The sequence below is a fragment of the Hippichthys cyanospilos genome, chromosome 4 (assembly GCF_059441005.1).
Source record: "Hippichthys cyanospilos isolate Australia breed blue-spotted pipefish chromosome 4, RoL_Hcya_1.0, whole genome shotgun sequence".
Taxonomy (NCBI): Eukaryota; Metazoa; Chordata; class Actinopteri; order Syngnathiformes; family Syngnathidae; genus Hippichthys; species Hippichthys cyanospilos.
In genome coordinates this window covers 17692018-17708463 of record NC_142372.1, presented here as the reverse complement: position 1 = coordinate 17708463, position 16446 = coordinate 17692018, and the positions used below count along the sequence as shown (strand labels likewise).

Here is a 16446-nt window from a genome sequence, read left to right as displayed (position 1 = left end):
TCCAGATGTTGTGATGTGATGATATTTCTTGATAGCTGTTTGATATAAAACATGGATGCTAGAGAGTCAGATGGAAGAATTTTGTGTGGAAAAAACGTCATCAATGCAATTACAGTACAACACTGGCAACACCATTTGCACATTAATTAAAGGGCTGTAGCAAAGAGAAGCTAAAACAGTCAGAAACATTTAAAAATAAAATAAAAATAGCAGACTAACATTGCAAAAAGCGTGTTTAGTGCAAGTACAGTGATTTTTTTAAATGCTTGGGAAGACCTCAATTTTACAGTAGGTTTGCGAAAAAAAGGGCATAGTTTTTAACTTTGTTTCATGAGGCTTGCACGTCCTCTGGCCACCGTTAGGAGCTCTTGCTTCCGCCGCTACCTGGTCACACATCTGGCAACAATTACAATTCGTCTTTAGGTTGAGAAGATGTACAGGTGCGCGTTTACTTTTTTAAAGACACACGTATGCAACAAAGGTGAGGCCAATATTCTTTGTTTGCTTTTTAACTGTTTGCCCTCTGCTATCAAGTTCCTTACATGTCGGCTAGCCTAGCATGATACATTAGTTGTTTTTTTTACGTTATTCGAGATTTTTTGTTGATGTCTTTTCTTAGGTTGGATTTCGATCAGTGGTTCGCAATCGTTTTTCACTGATGTGGGTTCCTGTACCCCCGAACTAACCTAGCATTTTTTTAAACTTTGGAACTCCATTCACGGTCCCATCTCTGGAACATTGCGAAATATTAATAAAATGTTATGTACCCCCATTTAAGAACCGCGAGCATTGACTGTCACTCATTTAACGCGTTTAAATGTAACAATACGTTTGTCCAGTTAATTTTAAATGTATGGATGTGAAAAAATACATTTAGCTACAGTAAAATGAGACTGTAATAGTAATTTTAGTAAAGCAATGTCATCAATTAGTTTTGTACAAAAAATGCTGTGAAAATGGCCGAGAGGGAATTCCTGAACAAACTTCAGTTGTATTCTCACTGACTGTTTATTTTGTTCAAACCAAAGGGTGGTCTCGCCAATCGTAAAAGCGATTCAATCCAATCATGAAAGACATGTTCACGCCACACAAAAATGCTTCAGATGTTTTGAACCGCAGCACCGCCATGGTGCTTCGATGATGCCTCCAAACCACTCATGCGTTCCTCATCACTATTTCAACTGCTTTGGCTTTCTTTTGTTTGTCCCTGGCACGAGAGTCAGCACAGTGAATCCCTGGCTCCAGTCCCCCGGCACTTCTGGCTCAGAAGCAAGCGACCCCAAGTTCGAGAACAAAGGCCTTTGCGAGGAGATGATCAGGAATCTGCGGTGCAGTCAACCAGCGCGGGCTGGAGCGCCGTTATAATGCGGTGGGTTCATCTCGGTGCTCTATTGTGGTCTAAAACGACAAGGGCTCAGTCATCAGTGCTGACAGCCGCACACAGTTTTTCCTCTCCCCTCACTTTGACAAACTCTCATTCTGGGAAGGGAACATTGAGGATTCACAGCACATTACTCACACATAAGAGTGCGCTCCATTTGTATCAGTAGACAGTCAGCATTTTGTGGCTAACGCCGTAATCCCCTTTTAGTCACCATTTACGGATGAACAGATATTTAAAAGACGTTAAGAAAAGGGTGGGATTTTCCTAGGAGTGAGACATCTAGCAAAGGTCATGTTTGTCAATTCTTACCTTACCCTTGTTTTTATGTTTTTTTATGGACATTTAACGCTCAGTTATACTTCAGTTTTACTATCATTTCAGAGTGTCTCTTAGCAATCACTCAGGGCTGACACATTTAGAAAAATAGTCAGTGATTTATTTACTTTTCTCTCCCGCAGTCATTCAATTGCGATTTAATATGTAATTATCTTTTCATAAGCTGTCTTCATATTTATAAAGACAAGCAGTACATTTATTTTACAATATAAAATATCAGATTTACTACGGTAAATGTTATGGTGTGATGAATTAATCTTTTTCTAGATTCTATAATAAAAGCAAATAAACCATTAACGAGGCAGTCTTGTCTACTTCAACTAGTTGTTAACGTACTAGACAATAACTTTCTGTCTTTTAAACATTTCCTATGCCGATTTCAGAATAATCGACCATACAAATGTGACTTAAAATAAGTGTGTAAAGTCATTAAATAATAAACCAGATTACAACAATAACACAAACAAATCTTTGACTTCATCACTTCAACTGTTTCATGGAACTGCGGTGCTGTAGGTCAACATGGAGACTGCCAGGCTATAGCACTGAAATGATCTACCTGTAGACTCGTGCATAAGATTACTGACCGTTGTTGTAAACATATTCTTCCTTGTTTGTATTATACTGCAACCTGTATTGTAGTGCCCCCTGGAAGCCAGGTTGTGCACACCAAAAGAGCTGCATTTCATTTATCATGACGTATACACAGTTGTCTTAACATGCCATTCTTATTGATATGTGTTTACAGATTACGTCATGCTCTTGTGAAGTTGAAAAAGAAGTCTTTCCAACTGTACTCTTAATGTCTAAATGAGTATTGTTTTTGTGTTGTAATTGGCAAATTTTGTGATACATATTTCAGCTATACTGAATACAGTGTTATGTGGCACAGAAGCAGATTGGTAATCATGTCTGCCTCACATGTCAGGTCATGGGTTTGATTCCAGCTCTGCCTTCCTGTGTAGAGTTGGCTTGTTCTCACTGTGCTGCCAGGGTTTTCTCCTGGTAATCTGGTTTCCTCTCACATTCCCCCCAAAAAATATGATCAGCATATTGGTGTGTTTGTGTGTGTGTATATATATGTATCTGGGTGTGTATATATATATATATATATATATTATATATATATATATATATATATATATATATATATATATATATATATATATATATATATATATATTCTAGTATAGTAATAGCACTATATACTAACTGAATATTGTTTTGCTTACATAATGTAAACCCCCCTTTTTTTTATAGAAACCAATCATTCTGAATAACTAGGTCTTGTGAAATCCCTTACCCACAACTTTACTCAAAGGATCCACTATGTATGGTTTTTCCATATAGATTATAGTGGCTGGTCTTAGTTGCATAAACCCTCAGTGATTAAAGTAGTCTAATTGTAGAGGAAACTTGTTTCTGTCAAGCCAACAAAGAAGCTGCACACAAGCCAGTTTTGTTTTGTCGTATCACTCAAAGGAGCCGACAAATTATCGCCGGCTCATCATGGCTGGATGCTTCTTTTGAACCTCCTTTGCTGAATGTTTCAAATTTCTGAGTCTACCAAGACAATGAATGAAGAGTTTGTCGCCACTTTGGTCTCAGTTGTGCAATATAACAAGTGGAAAGAAAAGCCAACATAAACATGCTCGGGGGCCAGAGTTATTTTTAGTTTGAATTGTTCAATCCTCAGCAGACCTGCTCTAGTACCCAGCCAGTGAACCACAGAAAAAGAAATAGGATGCTCATCTTAAACACAAGTTGTTGCAGTACTGGTGGAATGGAAGAAACTGACTCAGGCCTTCTCTGGGGTTTTAGTTTTTCTCGCCATGCTTGAATAATCATAACACAATGGATGTTTATCTTTCCTTGAGTTTTGAAATACAAATGATAAACAGAGTGTCTTGGCTGTTAGCTACGCTGGTGTTTTAGGCATGTGGGGTATGTGTGGCCACACAGGACAGCTTTTCTAAGAGGGTTGACGATTTTCCGTGTACCCTATAGGTGTGCAAACAGGTCATTTGGCAAAAGTAGGGGGTTCACTGTAAGTTTATTTTCCAAGAATAACAATAACAATATCAATAACAACATATTTAATCCGCTTTTTTGCTATCTTACTATGCCACTGTCGGTTGGGAATAATGGCTTACATTGCATTCAGCGTAGGTAAATAGGAGCTCAAGAAGGACACGCCTACAATGTTTACACTAATGTACGGCATATTGCTCGTCTTAACACTTCACTTTGCTGTTTCTGTCCATGTTACATAAGGCTGTTGCCGCCCAGGTTATGTGAAAAGCATGCAGAGCCGCAACGTGTGTCAGATCTTGGAGGAGGTTGTAAACCTCGTCTCCAGCAACCACTGTATCAATCAGGCTTTTCTCATAAGCGAGGTGGAAAACGAAGCTCACATCTCTTTGACCTTCCCCCTTTTTCGGAGAAAAATAATACTGTACCTGTAACTGCCAACCGCCGACTTAATGCTGTTGACATTAATTACAGGACACTCAATGAAGAACAGAGCACAGATGGGATGCATTCATCACACTTGAAGAAGACCTCTTCTGAGTGAAACAAGGTTATGTAACAGGCAGTATTTCAAAGTGTTATGCTTTCCGTCCGGGTAATAACATTGTTGTAATTGACACGTTGTGGTTAATTTTTCTGGAGATAGTAGATTTAAACAAAATTGCAGTTTACAAATAAAAGAACATAAGGCAGTTTGAAGGGCGTAAACTTTTGTTTCGCCTCTTTCTCATTTTATTTACTCGACTCGGGCTCAAAGTAAGGATATGAAAAATGACCACTTTTCCCATTAAAAAAAATGTAAGTCTACATGGCCCTGATCAAATGCCAGGGTTTTACAACTACAACAAACAACAGATTAGAATAAGTCATCTCAAAATGTTTTCCATCATTTATATGATGCATATCCTGTACAACTCACTTCAATTTGATATTGAAATTACGTAGTTTCATAAGTGTGCACACTCACTATAACCAATGTGCCTTTGTTCAGAATTGGCCAATCACATTCAAACCTACAATAAATAGGTGTTTTCACCAGCTACCATTTACCATGCCTCTATTTTAACCCCAATAAATGTCAGTTGTTCTCGTAGTTACTCCCTGATGTTATTTTTGCTTCCTAATAGAGGCCTGGTGATTAGGTACTAACACTAATTGCTATTTGTAGTGGATCATAAATGCTTCTGACGGCTGTGGTTTTGTTCCCCCGACCATTGTGACCATGTTGAAGTGTTCTTGATGCTCCGTCATCAGTAGATAAATGAGTTGTTATTATAAAGCACCTTGAGTACTTATATAAATGAAAATTCATTTACTTTGACAATGTGTCTCATTTATGTATTTAGAAAGTAATGTTGATATTCCTGCTGTAGTCTTGTATGGCGTTTGCATGCTCTCTCTGGGCTTTCCTTGTTAGTTTATTGAAGACTAAATTTCTTATAGGTGTGACTATTTGTTTGTGTGTGCCCTAAGATGGGCTGGTGACCAGTCCAGCGTTTAGCGCCTCATCTCTTGCCAAGTCAGCTGGCAGAAGCTCCAGCTGACCTGTTACGCTGTAACTGAGGCGAAGCAAAATGGACAGACTGTTGGCTGTTATTCACAATTTGAGTTACAGCTCACAATATATAACAAACACTCTCCTTTTAACTTGTGAGTTTTTGTTTAAGCTTAACGCGTCATTATTTTAGTCTGATGGTAAAGAACGCTAAATGAATCAGGACCAAATGTGGGCTTGTATGCTCTATTTATTACTTTGAAGCGCAGTATTATTATTATTTTTTGCTTTGATCCAGACCGAGCATAAACGGTCTTAAAGTTCATAGTGTTGCGAGCAGTGGTTTGGTCCATTTATTTTAGGTTAAAGAAAGTACGAACTGAGATGTAAACATGGGAGAGCTTGTATTTAATGTGGCTTGTATTCTTTATGTAGTTATCATTATGTAAATGCATGTGTGGAAGTATGCAGACGTCAGCGCAACATTTTTAACTGGAAAGCAGCCATTTGTGATTTGCTTGCTGAGGCATATCCTTTAACCAAATATTCCCCGCTGAAGCATAAAAAATTAGCTTCCCTGCCAGTCCTATGCCATTAATACAGAGTCTTAACTGAGCCAAAAGGAATTAGCATCTCAGATAATACCCTGAGGTCACTTTTCCCATGTTACTGATGTCAGTGAGCTATCTACATTCACATTGGCACTCACAACTCATGCCAAGACAAATGTCAGCCCGGGCCTCGCTCCCTTCAAACCAGTCCGTGGTGAGTTTGTAGGTTTTGAAAATCCCTTGCCTTTTTGCCCGGTGGGAAATGTTTGGTTCCCAGACAGAAAAGACTGAAAAGCGTCAAGCTTGAGATACGTTGTCGAGGATTGTTGGGAGCCTCTTTGAAAGTCTCTCTTGAGGATTGAAATATGTGGGCTTTTGTTGACTATCGGCAATATCAGCTTCTCTTTCGAAGACTAAGGGTGACTCGTGCATCTATAAGTCAGGCTTGGATATCAGTGATGAATGTATACCATATTTACTTTAGTCTTTGCATTTGGAATCAGCAGCATTCATCCTAAAAGAATGTTTCTCTAGCTGTATCTGGACTTCATTTGACGAGCGCTGTTTCTTGTTAAGGGAGCCAACCATTATGTTATCATGGTATAACACACAAACCAGTGGATTTTTTTTCCCTCCTTCTACAATTCATAGTCACTAATTATGACAGTGGGTGGATGACTATTTACAAGTGTAGTTCTATTTAAATCAGGTTCAGACAAACAGTCTGTGGGGAGAAGACAGAACAACATTTTTGTTCTGGTCCCTCCAAGAAAAATGACAGTAAATGATACTTTGGGAGTGGTGGTTGAATTTGACGTCTGAGTTAACCAACGCACTCACTTTTTTGTGGCATTGTCTTTTTGGAACGAACGTGAGCAGTAAGAGTAGATCAGACTGTTGACATGAGTGTGAATCCTGATAGGCCTGCTGACGCACATTAACTTCATCGGGACTAATGGAAGCTCGGCAAGCCAGGTGGTTTTTGCAAAACCAATGTCATGTGTCTCAATGAGAACCAGGCGGCTTCGTATACCGCCGTCACAGTGGAGGAGGCTGTCCACACTGTATTTTTCAGTTTGACTTTGAATCTTCCAACAGGGAATTTCCTTTTCATTCATTCTCTTATAGTGGGATGCTTGCACTGGTCACCAGTCAATCAGAATCGACAGATAGCCATTTACGTACTCCTGTGGACATTTTCTCACATACTGCACATGACATGTTTTTGAACTGTGTAAATAAGATGAAGTACAGGCAGATACAAATATTCCAACACTTACCAGTATGCTCCCCAAATGGGATGCCAACTGGCATTGCACGGTTTTTCCTCAATGACAGGCAGGAGACACAAATTTGATGATCTGACGGCCCCTAACTGTGAGCTTCACAACAGATCATAAATCCAGGCTGCAGCTGAAGAGTAGGATGAACATTCATAGAAGGAAACGTGAACAGTGGGAAGCGAGCAAAAAATGCATACCTAAAGACAAAACAAACAATTCTGATGATATATAGCTGACACACATCAAGTGGCAAGAGATCGGGTATAGCATCGTTTTCGTTAAATGTGATGTAATTTGGATTATGTTTCTGGTAGGTTGCAAAAGAAATCTGCAGGTAGGGACTTTGATTTGGAAAAATTTGTCGCAGTAACATTTTTCCATTTAAAAAGCAGAACCCATAAAATGTATTTTAAATACAACGTTCAAAATACACAGTCAATTTCTTTTAAAATCTTCAGCATGATGAGCATTCCAAGGAACTAAGTCAAAGGGAGTTGAGGAACTTCATTCAGAAATTGTGCTTTGCAGCCGTCTTGTGGCGTCTGGGTGCCAAGAAACTATGTTGATGGAAGTTGAGGAACTTTATTTAGAAAAAAAATAGTTCTCTGCTGCCATCTTGTGGCAACTAAAGTACATTTCAAACCTGCACCAGTTATTGACGAATTTGCTGTTTTCACAGCAGGCTCTGGTCACCATTGAGCGTAAATAGTTGGGGAACATTGTAAATAAACTAAAAAAAAAAAAGAAAAAAAAAGAAAATAATTTAGGCCCCTATCATGAAGGTGATTAAATGAGGAAATATCGACTAAGACCAATTATTCCAGTTTAGACTTCCAGACACATGCAGTTCACGTGGTGGAGGAAGGTCACACTTAGATTCTTTAGCGTTGTTTTACCTTTGTAATTTTTCACTCTCTCTCTGACCGTATTTTTCAAGATTAGTCTGTGTCTTTGTATTTTATTCTTACGATTGAGCCATAGCTTGTCCCATGGGATGAACCATTTTTTATTCAGTTGAAGAGGCCCCACTGCTTCGTGGATTATCATGTCTTCAGTTCCAGTGGCCTCCCGCCACGTTTTGGGATTGATGAGTTTCTGGGGTGATTATGTAATGCAGGATTTTAGCCAGTAAACAATAAAAGTGTGACTCTGCTCCATAAATATAACATATAGCTTTGTTTCCACCAAAGAACTCTTTCACGCTGCAATACATTAAGTCACGCGTCTTCAAACATGTTCAGCTTGAGATACAAATTCCCGTTGGAAGCACCCAACAGAATAAGTTTCGGTAGAATGGTTTTATTTTCATTGATTTTAACTAGAAAAAAACAGTTGCAGATGTCTGTGTGGTCTGTTCAGAGAGATCACTACTAAGTATTAAATAAGATGCTGATTCACCCAAGAAGGAAAATTAGTTCCAAATGTAAATCTTAAATTAGGAATTCAGTGAATAATGTCTTATTTCCTGGATGAGAGCAGTTTAAAATGTGAAGCAGGACACCTGAAAGCTGGAACTTTCAAAATAAATACAATTCATGATCGATGCAGAAATGTTAAGGGTTTGGGATTGCAGATTGATCCAAGTCCTGAAGAAGTTGATACAAAAGGCCATATCGGGATTGTCTCAATACCCCAGAGTTAGTATCCCTTCTTCACATGACATTATTTAATTTTTTTTTTCATTGGTCCATCAGGCAATCTCTTTTTAGAACATGTGCATGGGGCGCATGGGCCCAACAGGCTATAGCAACAGTCAGTAGAACTTTCAGTCCCGTTTGATACTATTTTGGGTTGTGTACTTTTACATATTTTAAATGCCTGTTACAGCTTAACCCAAGTGTAGTCATGCTTTAAATCCTAGCTTTATGTCTGCCTCCCGCATTCCTTAAGTTTTATTGTTGTTATTGAAATCATGCTAATTGTAGAATTACAAAAAATGTTAACGTTTGAAATGTTTTAAAATATGTCATGTTTTATTAAATTAAACGTTTTTGGTAACCATATTGGTGATCCTGGCACCAACATTTACTTTATATTGATCAATATCAAAACCCCAGGTATTTAAAAACAACTAAGCATTTTCAGAAATTTACACAGAACCTGCCTTAAAAGTCTATTTAACTGAATTAGAAAAAAAAACAAAATAAAAACGAACAAACTATAAAAAAAATCCCAAACTACAATAAACTATGTATACATCTGTTGCGTAAGAAAAGGTTGCTTGGCAAACAGAAACATGTTACAGACTAACTGTTCCACTATTACCTTCTTAAGTATTTACACTGTTCCCTGTCACCATGCAACCTGTTTCTGCATCCTCTGACTGCCATTGGCTTGATCACAGCCACAGATGTTCAGTTCACCATCCATGTTTAAAATAAGCTTCATAGCTTACTATGTAGGAAAAAAATTCAACCACCTGTAAATGTTTCCAGACTCATTCAAGAGCCGCATGGTGTACGTCTGCAGTGATGCATGAATGAGTGCCATTAATAAACCTTAGATTTGCTTTTGTTTGTCTTTATAGTGGCCAACAGACATTGGCAGCTCTCACACACTGCCCTTAGAAAGTTGTGGTGGTGTGATACCACAGTTTGGGTATGTTTGCTCAAGAAATTTTAACAGAAGAAATTTTGACTGAAGAAGCAAGGTTCGCAAGCAGATTCCGACTTGCTGAAGCTGGAAACAACATACTGTAGCTACTTTTTGAAATGATCATGTGTGAAAATCAATACATCACATTTTGACCGTTGAGCGTACTTGCCAATACACCGCAGAAATCCCGGGAACATTGAAAGATGGGACTGAGTTGTGTCCCTCTCTCCGTCTTTAACAGAATTCAGAATGTGTGGAATAATCCGATCATCACCTAATGTGCAAGTTGATGTCTGTTCCATCACTGAATATGAGGCCAGATGTTGAATAATCTTGTGTCATATCTGACGTTAAAGAAAACACATACCAGAAACAGATTGGATACATAAAACCATGATCTATGATGCATCCATTTCAGGAAATTATTGCACATATGTCCTTACTCGGGGCTCAGCACTCCAACTTGCCGTTAAGATAAGATGATCTGTCGAAATCGTGCCAATTATTGTGAAAAAAGGGACCACTGTCCTATTGCGTGCAATGGAAATTGCCACACTAAAGAGTTGAGGTTTGGTCCCATTGGGGAGGGACTTGGTGTTTTTATGTAACAAGGTGACTTCAAGACTTTCTCGCATCATGGAGGGCCACAAACCTCAAAGCCTGCAGCATCTTGTCCTGTAGAGCTTTTAGAGCAACAAGGTCTGTGGAAATTCAGCACTTGGGGCTTGGAAAGGTGAACTGAGCAAACATCGCTGTCTTGTCCTAGCAAACACAGCTGTACCTGCCCCACAACTTACCACTTACCCAGAATAGCTAGCCATGAAACTGTGTTAAACAAGCATTTAGTTTAAGACCCTAAAACGCAAAGGCTCCTCTTTTGTTAGCTTGTTTCATCTTTATTACTATACCTTTAAAACTCTTGTTTATAAAAAAAAAAAAAAAAAAAAAAAGCATTCACCCAAAGCACGTACAGTCATCTCATAAATGTTGGCTAAAAGCATCGAGGCTATCTTGTACAGTAAATTGCACTATAAAGCTTACGCAACAATTGCTTAATTGTGTTTCACAGCTCGGCTCCCTGGTGGCAGAATACTACTGGAGCTTGTTATTCTAATTTAGTTTGTCTACAGCACATTTTTAACATTTTATTGGACTGTCCCAGGATTTACGAGAAAAGGAAGCCCAATTTCGTATTTGTTATTACCTGTCAGCAATACACTTTAACCATTTAAGGGAGATAATAGGAAACAAAGAACTGGATAAGAATACGCTTCACAACACATACTGTATATTGTAGTAATATTGTAGCAATAATTATATTAGACTTGATCCTTTCGAGAGATTAACTGAGACCAAAGCAAGAGTAGGTCTTTGCATGGCTTTATTTAGTAAGAAAAAGTTTCCAGCCATGAATACATAACACAAAGAAGACTGCTGTCTGTCTCCACCACTTGAGAGGCTAGTAAAAACATTTGGACAGTGGACTTCATTGGCGAGACTTTTTTCAGAGGCGTGACTTCCCTCTCCTTCCAACTGAACTGGCTTGTTTATTAAATGATGAATATGGATGACTATTGGAAAGGCAAACTTCCAATAAAAATGGCATCATTTGAATGGGTAAGCCCATTACTATCATTGGAAAGCCTTTTGTGTGACCTGCCAATCACGTCTGCTCAAAAGAGCTAGGGAAACCTTTTTGGCCAGGCATACCTAAATTGCTTCCATTAATTTGGAATTGCTTCCATTAATTTTGCAAGGGGGCCAGGTGAAACCTGCAACGCTTGCCCAGGGCCAAGCCAACATGTAAACCTCAACTTTGTTTATTATTTTCAGGGGTGTGAAAATAACAGATAAATTGCGATCATTTGATTACAGTCATAAAGTTTTATTTATTTATTTTTAAAACAGCACCATTTCTCGTATGGTCGAACCTTGAGACTTGTCTCAAATCCATCCATCCACTGCTTTATCCGTGGTTGGGTAGCGGGGGTAGCCCAGACTTCCCTCTCTCCGGCCACATCATCCAGCACCCCCGGATGGTGTTCCCAGGCCAACCGAGAGGCATAGTCACTCCAACCTGTCCTAAGTTATCCCTGGGGCCTTCTCCCAGTGCCCGAAACACCTCACCAGGGAGGCGTTCAGGAGGCACCCAAATCAGATGCCTGAGCCACCTCAGCTGGCTCCTGTCGACGTGGAAGAGCAACAGCTCAACACTGAGCCCCTCAGAGATGACTTTTCTGAGATGACTTTATGCTGTAGTTTTCCCAAGTCTTCAAGGGTAATCTATCGTGTAAGAAGCACATTTCTATGTAAATGTAAACTCAAACTTGCAAAACATGCTAGCCAGAAGGCCCAAAATGTAAGTCAGTACAGTTTTGAATATATGACTAATATATTGCAGATTTGTGAGCTGCCAATGTCGTGCAAAGATGTTCCCGTTCAATTTTACAGCCTCTTCTTTCCGCTTCTCACATCAGGGGTTGCCGCAAACAGTTATGTTTTTAACTTGCATGATTTATAAGGCTCAATTTTTATGCTGACTTCCCTTCCTGATGAAACCTTGACTCTTTTGGCCTTGGCACAGGCAATGGGGACATCCAACGTGATGCTTAAAGACGGTATGAGAAGAAATTGGCTGCTTCTGTTTTTCTAATAGCTAACATTTAACCATTCATACTTTTAATTGTTGGTGTTAAAGGGTTCAAGAAGGCATGAGAAAAGCAAGAGTGCAAGCTGGATAGAAACTCTCCGGTGACAGGAATGCACAAACAACACTTTGTAGCAGCACCTGACTGGGAGAATTTAAATAAAAATTTGAACTTAAGGTCTGTCATGGGCAAAAAGAGAATCTTCAACCACAAATAATTCAGTTTGCCTTTCATGAAAAACATCTATTTTTATTGGGTGTCACTCTGGATCACTCGTTATGTTTATTACAGACAAGCTCTGTTTTAGCTCCAGTGCAGGAAGTTCACTTACGTTGCAAATTCTGAATTCTGACTTATTACAGCATAGATATTTTGTGGTGGTTTTAGGTTTAATTTTCCAACGGTTTTCTCAATTGTTTTTTTTTTTTTTTTTCCAAAAGGGAAGGGAAGGTTCACACATTTCACATGATTAAGTTTGACATCCACAATTTAGGATTTAATTAGCTTTTGATTTAATGGTCAGTGTTTCCCGACTGTCCCGACTGTGTCCAAACGCTTTCCCGGCAAAACCTTTCCACACCAACCTAATCAGCGTGGCTCGTGCGTAGATGGCAACTTTTGAAGATTACACAATATTTATTCATGGCCGGACTTCTAAGGGACTCCATAATGTTTGGCGACCTCTGTGTTGAAACTCTCTCAGTGATGCGGAAAATGGAACTAATGTGAGGACTTTGCATAAATTTGTGTAAAACAATGTTAACTGAGAGCAAATGTTGAGCTTTGAGTGTTGACCACTGTGCGCTCTTTGAGCTCACGAGATCAATAGAATGCTGACACAGCAGACCCCGGGGAAAGAAATCAACATCACATCAATGAAACTCAAGTACAACAACCAAGCAACATCTCATGTTCTGTTTAAGAAGTTTAATTAACCGTTTGGAGTGTGGCTGAGAGAGAAGGGATCTCGATCAGCATGTTCTGTACTGTCATCTGAGCAAGGTTTATTTGGGCAAAGTGTTGGTACGTGCACCTTCACTATTCACTTCATTTGTTCTAAACAAATTAAATAGTTTAAGGCTCCACTGTGACTGACAGTTATATAGCGGTGAATCCCCTGCTGACCACTGCACTGTATAACCATCCGTGTCTGTAGCACTTAATAGATTTGAGCAAGGGTTATGTGTCGCTGTAGAGAAGTGATTTAGAGATCACAAATTATGTTGTTAAAATGAACTAGTGAATTGCCTATCCTAGCGGAGATTCTTTGGTCGAATGTATACGCTAACGTCTCAGTCCCGGTGCACTATATACTGTAATAGGCTGAAATAATAATAATAATATAATAATAATAATAATAATAATAGGAATAATAATATTGCATCACATCACTATAGAGGCAATTTTCTACCTTTGCGAATGGTTTCTTCGGACATGATGAATGCTACATGGACCAGTGTAAGACTAACATGGCATTTCTCTAGGGATGGGGTGGGCAACTCCGACCCTCGATCGCCGGTGTCCTGCATGTTTTCCAGTTTTCGCTCTCAAACACACCTGATTCAAATGATTAGGATTATTTTCAAGCTCCAGCAGAGCTTGTTGATGAGATAATGGTTTAAATCAGGTGTGTTGGGGAGAGAAAACTGGAAAACACGCAGGACTAGATTGCCCAGCCCTGCTCTAGGGAAATTCTCACTATAAACAAGTGTGCAACCAGGGCCACCACTAGGTTTTATGGACAGAGGGGGTTTAGGATAATATATACAGTAGGATGTGAACAAATCCAGCGCATGAGCATGAGTTTTTATTTTTATTTAAGTTAACTATTATTATTTTTTTCAGTGTATACAAAACTATGCAAAAAAGGGACACTGTGTTGTCATAAAGTAGGCCAAGCCAATGATTTTCAATCATCCCCAGTAAATAATAAAAAAAAAAAGAACCAAATAAAAAGCCACATTTTTTTTTAGCTGTGGCAAATGTCTAAATAATGCATTTGTAAATTTGTGCGTAGTCAAATGACATTTAATGACATTTTGGCTAGCAACACATTAAATGTTTGCTCCAAAATATTTTAAAAGTTGCAGGTATTACTTTTTAATGTATGTACCTAAATGATTGAAGAAAAATATCCTACAATGATGTTTTAAATAAAAAAAAAAGCAAGTACAAGTAACATTAAAGCTTTGACGGTTAGTCTCCCAGCTTTGACAGGCAAATTTGGTTTAACCTTTTGGCTGGCGAATTACTTAGTCGTTATGTTCCTGAATCCATACTGAGTTGCATCCGACTCCTGACACAAATGAACTTATTCTTTGAAATCTGTTTATCTTACATTCTGCTGGCATGCAGTAGCTAACTAGTTGTTATTAATGATTGGAGCAATAATGAAGGCTTACTTTTTAAAAAGTAAGTGAAGTGTTCCTCCTTCAAATACTTTTACTCTTCCCTGCTTGTAATCACCCTGTTTGCTAACAAGGCAAGCAGAAGTCTTGTGTCTAGACTAACATTGCAATTTAACACGACATTTTTGTTCGATTAGGTGAAAATGATTGGATGACAAGGCATGGCAAGGGATGTCTTGAAAAGGAGGAACCCCCAGATTTATGATCACGTTGAAGAAAAAAAATGATGAATGGGGTGTATCTTTACTAAAAATAATTTTCTGGCCATTTTATTCTTGAACATTTGGAACATTTTGAAAATAAATTACAATAAAATAAAAATATATGAAAAATGTAACCAAATCCTTTAGGGCACTTAAGGAGCCTCCAGTCTCCACTAACATTAACCTAAAAACATCACTGTGTGCAATAGAGGAACTCTGAGCGCAAATATTAGCTATCAAGATCAGTGAAATGCACACAGACTATATGCAGACTTTACATGGAAAATTCCACACCGACATTTGATTTTTTTTTTTTTTTTTTTTTGTAATGAGGCACCTGCACGAAAAACCACACCGCCACCCTTTTTTAATTGTTGTTTTTAACTGTTCAAATTCTGGGTTTGGGTTTGTCTGTTGTTTGGTTGTTTAAATGCCTGGCTCCACAAATGGCACACAAGTTAATAATATAGCAATATAATATGTATCGTTGTTAGGAAAAATGCTGCATTCCCTAAAAAAAATATCAGGATTAAACTGCAGAGGAAAATCTGGTAATAGTTAATAAAAGACCGAAAGCCCTCACCCCTCCTCTAGCTCGGGAGCTGACAGTGTAACGTATTAATTTCCACACATAATTTGTAACCATCTCTTTTCTATTTCTGCTTATCTGGAGAAGGCTGCGCCCGAGCCGCATTCTGTACATTGTAAAATAACCTCCTGATGCTGGCAGTAGTACGTATGCATTCTTCCAAAGGTTCATCTTTCTTCCATCTGCTCCCCACTTTCCCCATAAAACATAGGCCTGTTCCATAGGATGAAACGTGCTGATTGGGGTGCGGCCAGCGCTGTGCTGTGTGCCGTCAGTGAATTGTAAACTTGAGAAGACCTACACCATCTGTGGTGAAGAGCCTTCCACTGAACCTCTTAGCTTTATGGGATTATATAATGTTATGTAACCGATTGAAATGTTATTCCACTAATTAGGTACAGCTGATGTCACGGGCCTGATACTGGCGGCTCAATTGGGAAGAGAACGCGTCACTATTTTGCTGAGATGATTGCTGTCTCGCTTGGGCATTTTTCAGGGAGCATGTATGTGCCAACGTAACACGCTGTTTAGATTATACCCACTGCTGTGGATTTCGTTGCCGTCGGCTTGAAGGATAAATAAAAGTTTGATTTGTCACTCTGTTTTTGTAAGATATCCGTGATTAACGTGGGAAAACAAACGGAGGAGAAATGCTTTCGTAATGAAGACGCATTTGCCAGCAACTTGATAAAATAAGTGATTGCAGCCCCCTTATGCAGAGGCCCTTCATCCCCCTTCTACTAGGAACTCATCCCCTGATTCAAACACAGTATTCTTCAAAATCATGAAAGATCAAGCCATTGTCCCCACTCCCAAATGCTGCGCATGTGAGAAACACAAAATGCGTGCGTCTTCATCCAGCATCTTTCTTCTACGCACTCGTTTGTGCCATGGAAATACATTTGCTTGAAGAAATATATCCC

The 16446-nt window shown here is 38.9% G+C and overlaps 1 long non-coding RNA gene across 2 annotated transcripts in view; it reads left to right on the top strand.

Moving 5' to 3' along the window:
- Window positions 1–359: 359 nt before the first annotated feature.
- LOC148424845 (uncharacterized) overlaps window positions 360–16446 on the top strand; it is a 29418-nt gene continuing 13331 nt past the window's right edge. The window contains exons 1-3 of one of the 2 annotated variants that reach the window (XR_015865467.1): window positions 360–481; window positions 1220–1369; window positions 4226–4707. This is a non-coding gene — a long non-coding RNA (uncharacterized LOC148424845). Of the gene's footprint in view, window positions 482–1219; window positions 1370–4225; window positions 4708–16446 lie in introns of those variants that run through there. The other variant, XR_015865468.1, reaches the window with a different exon arrangement.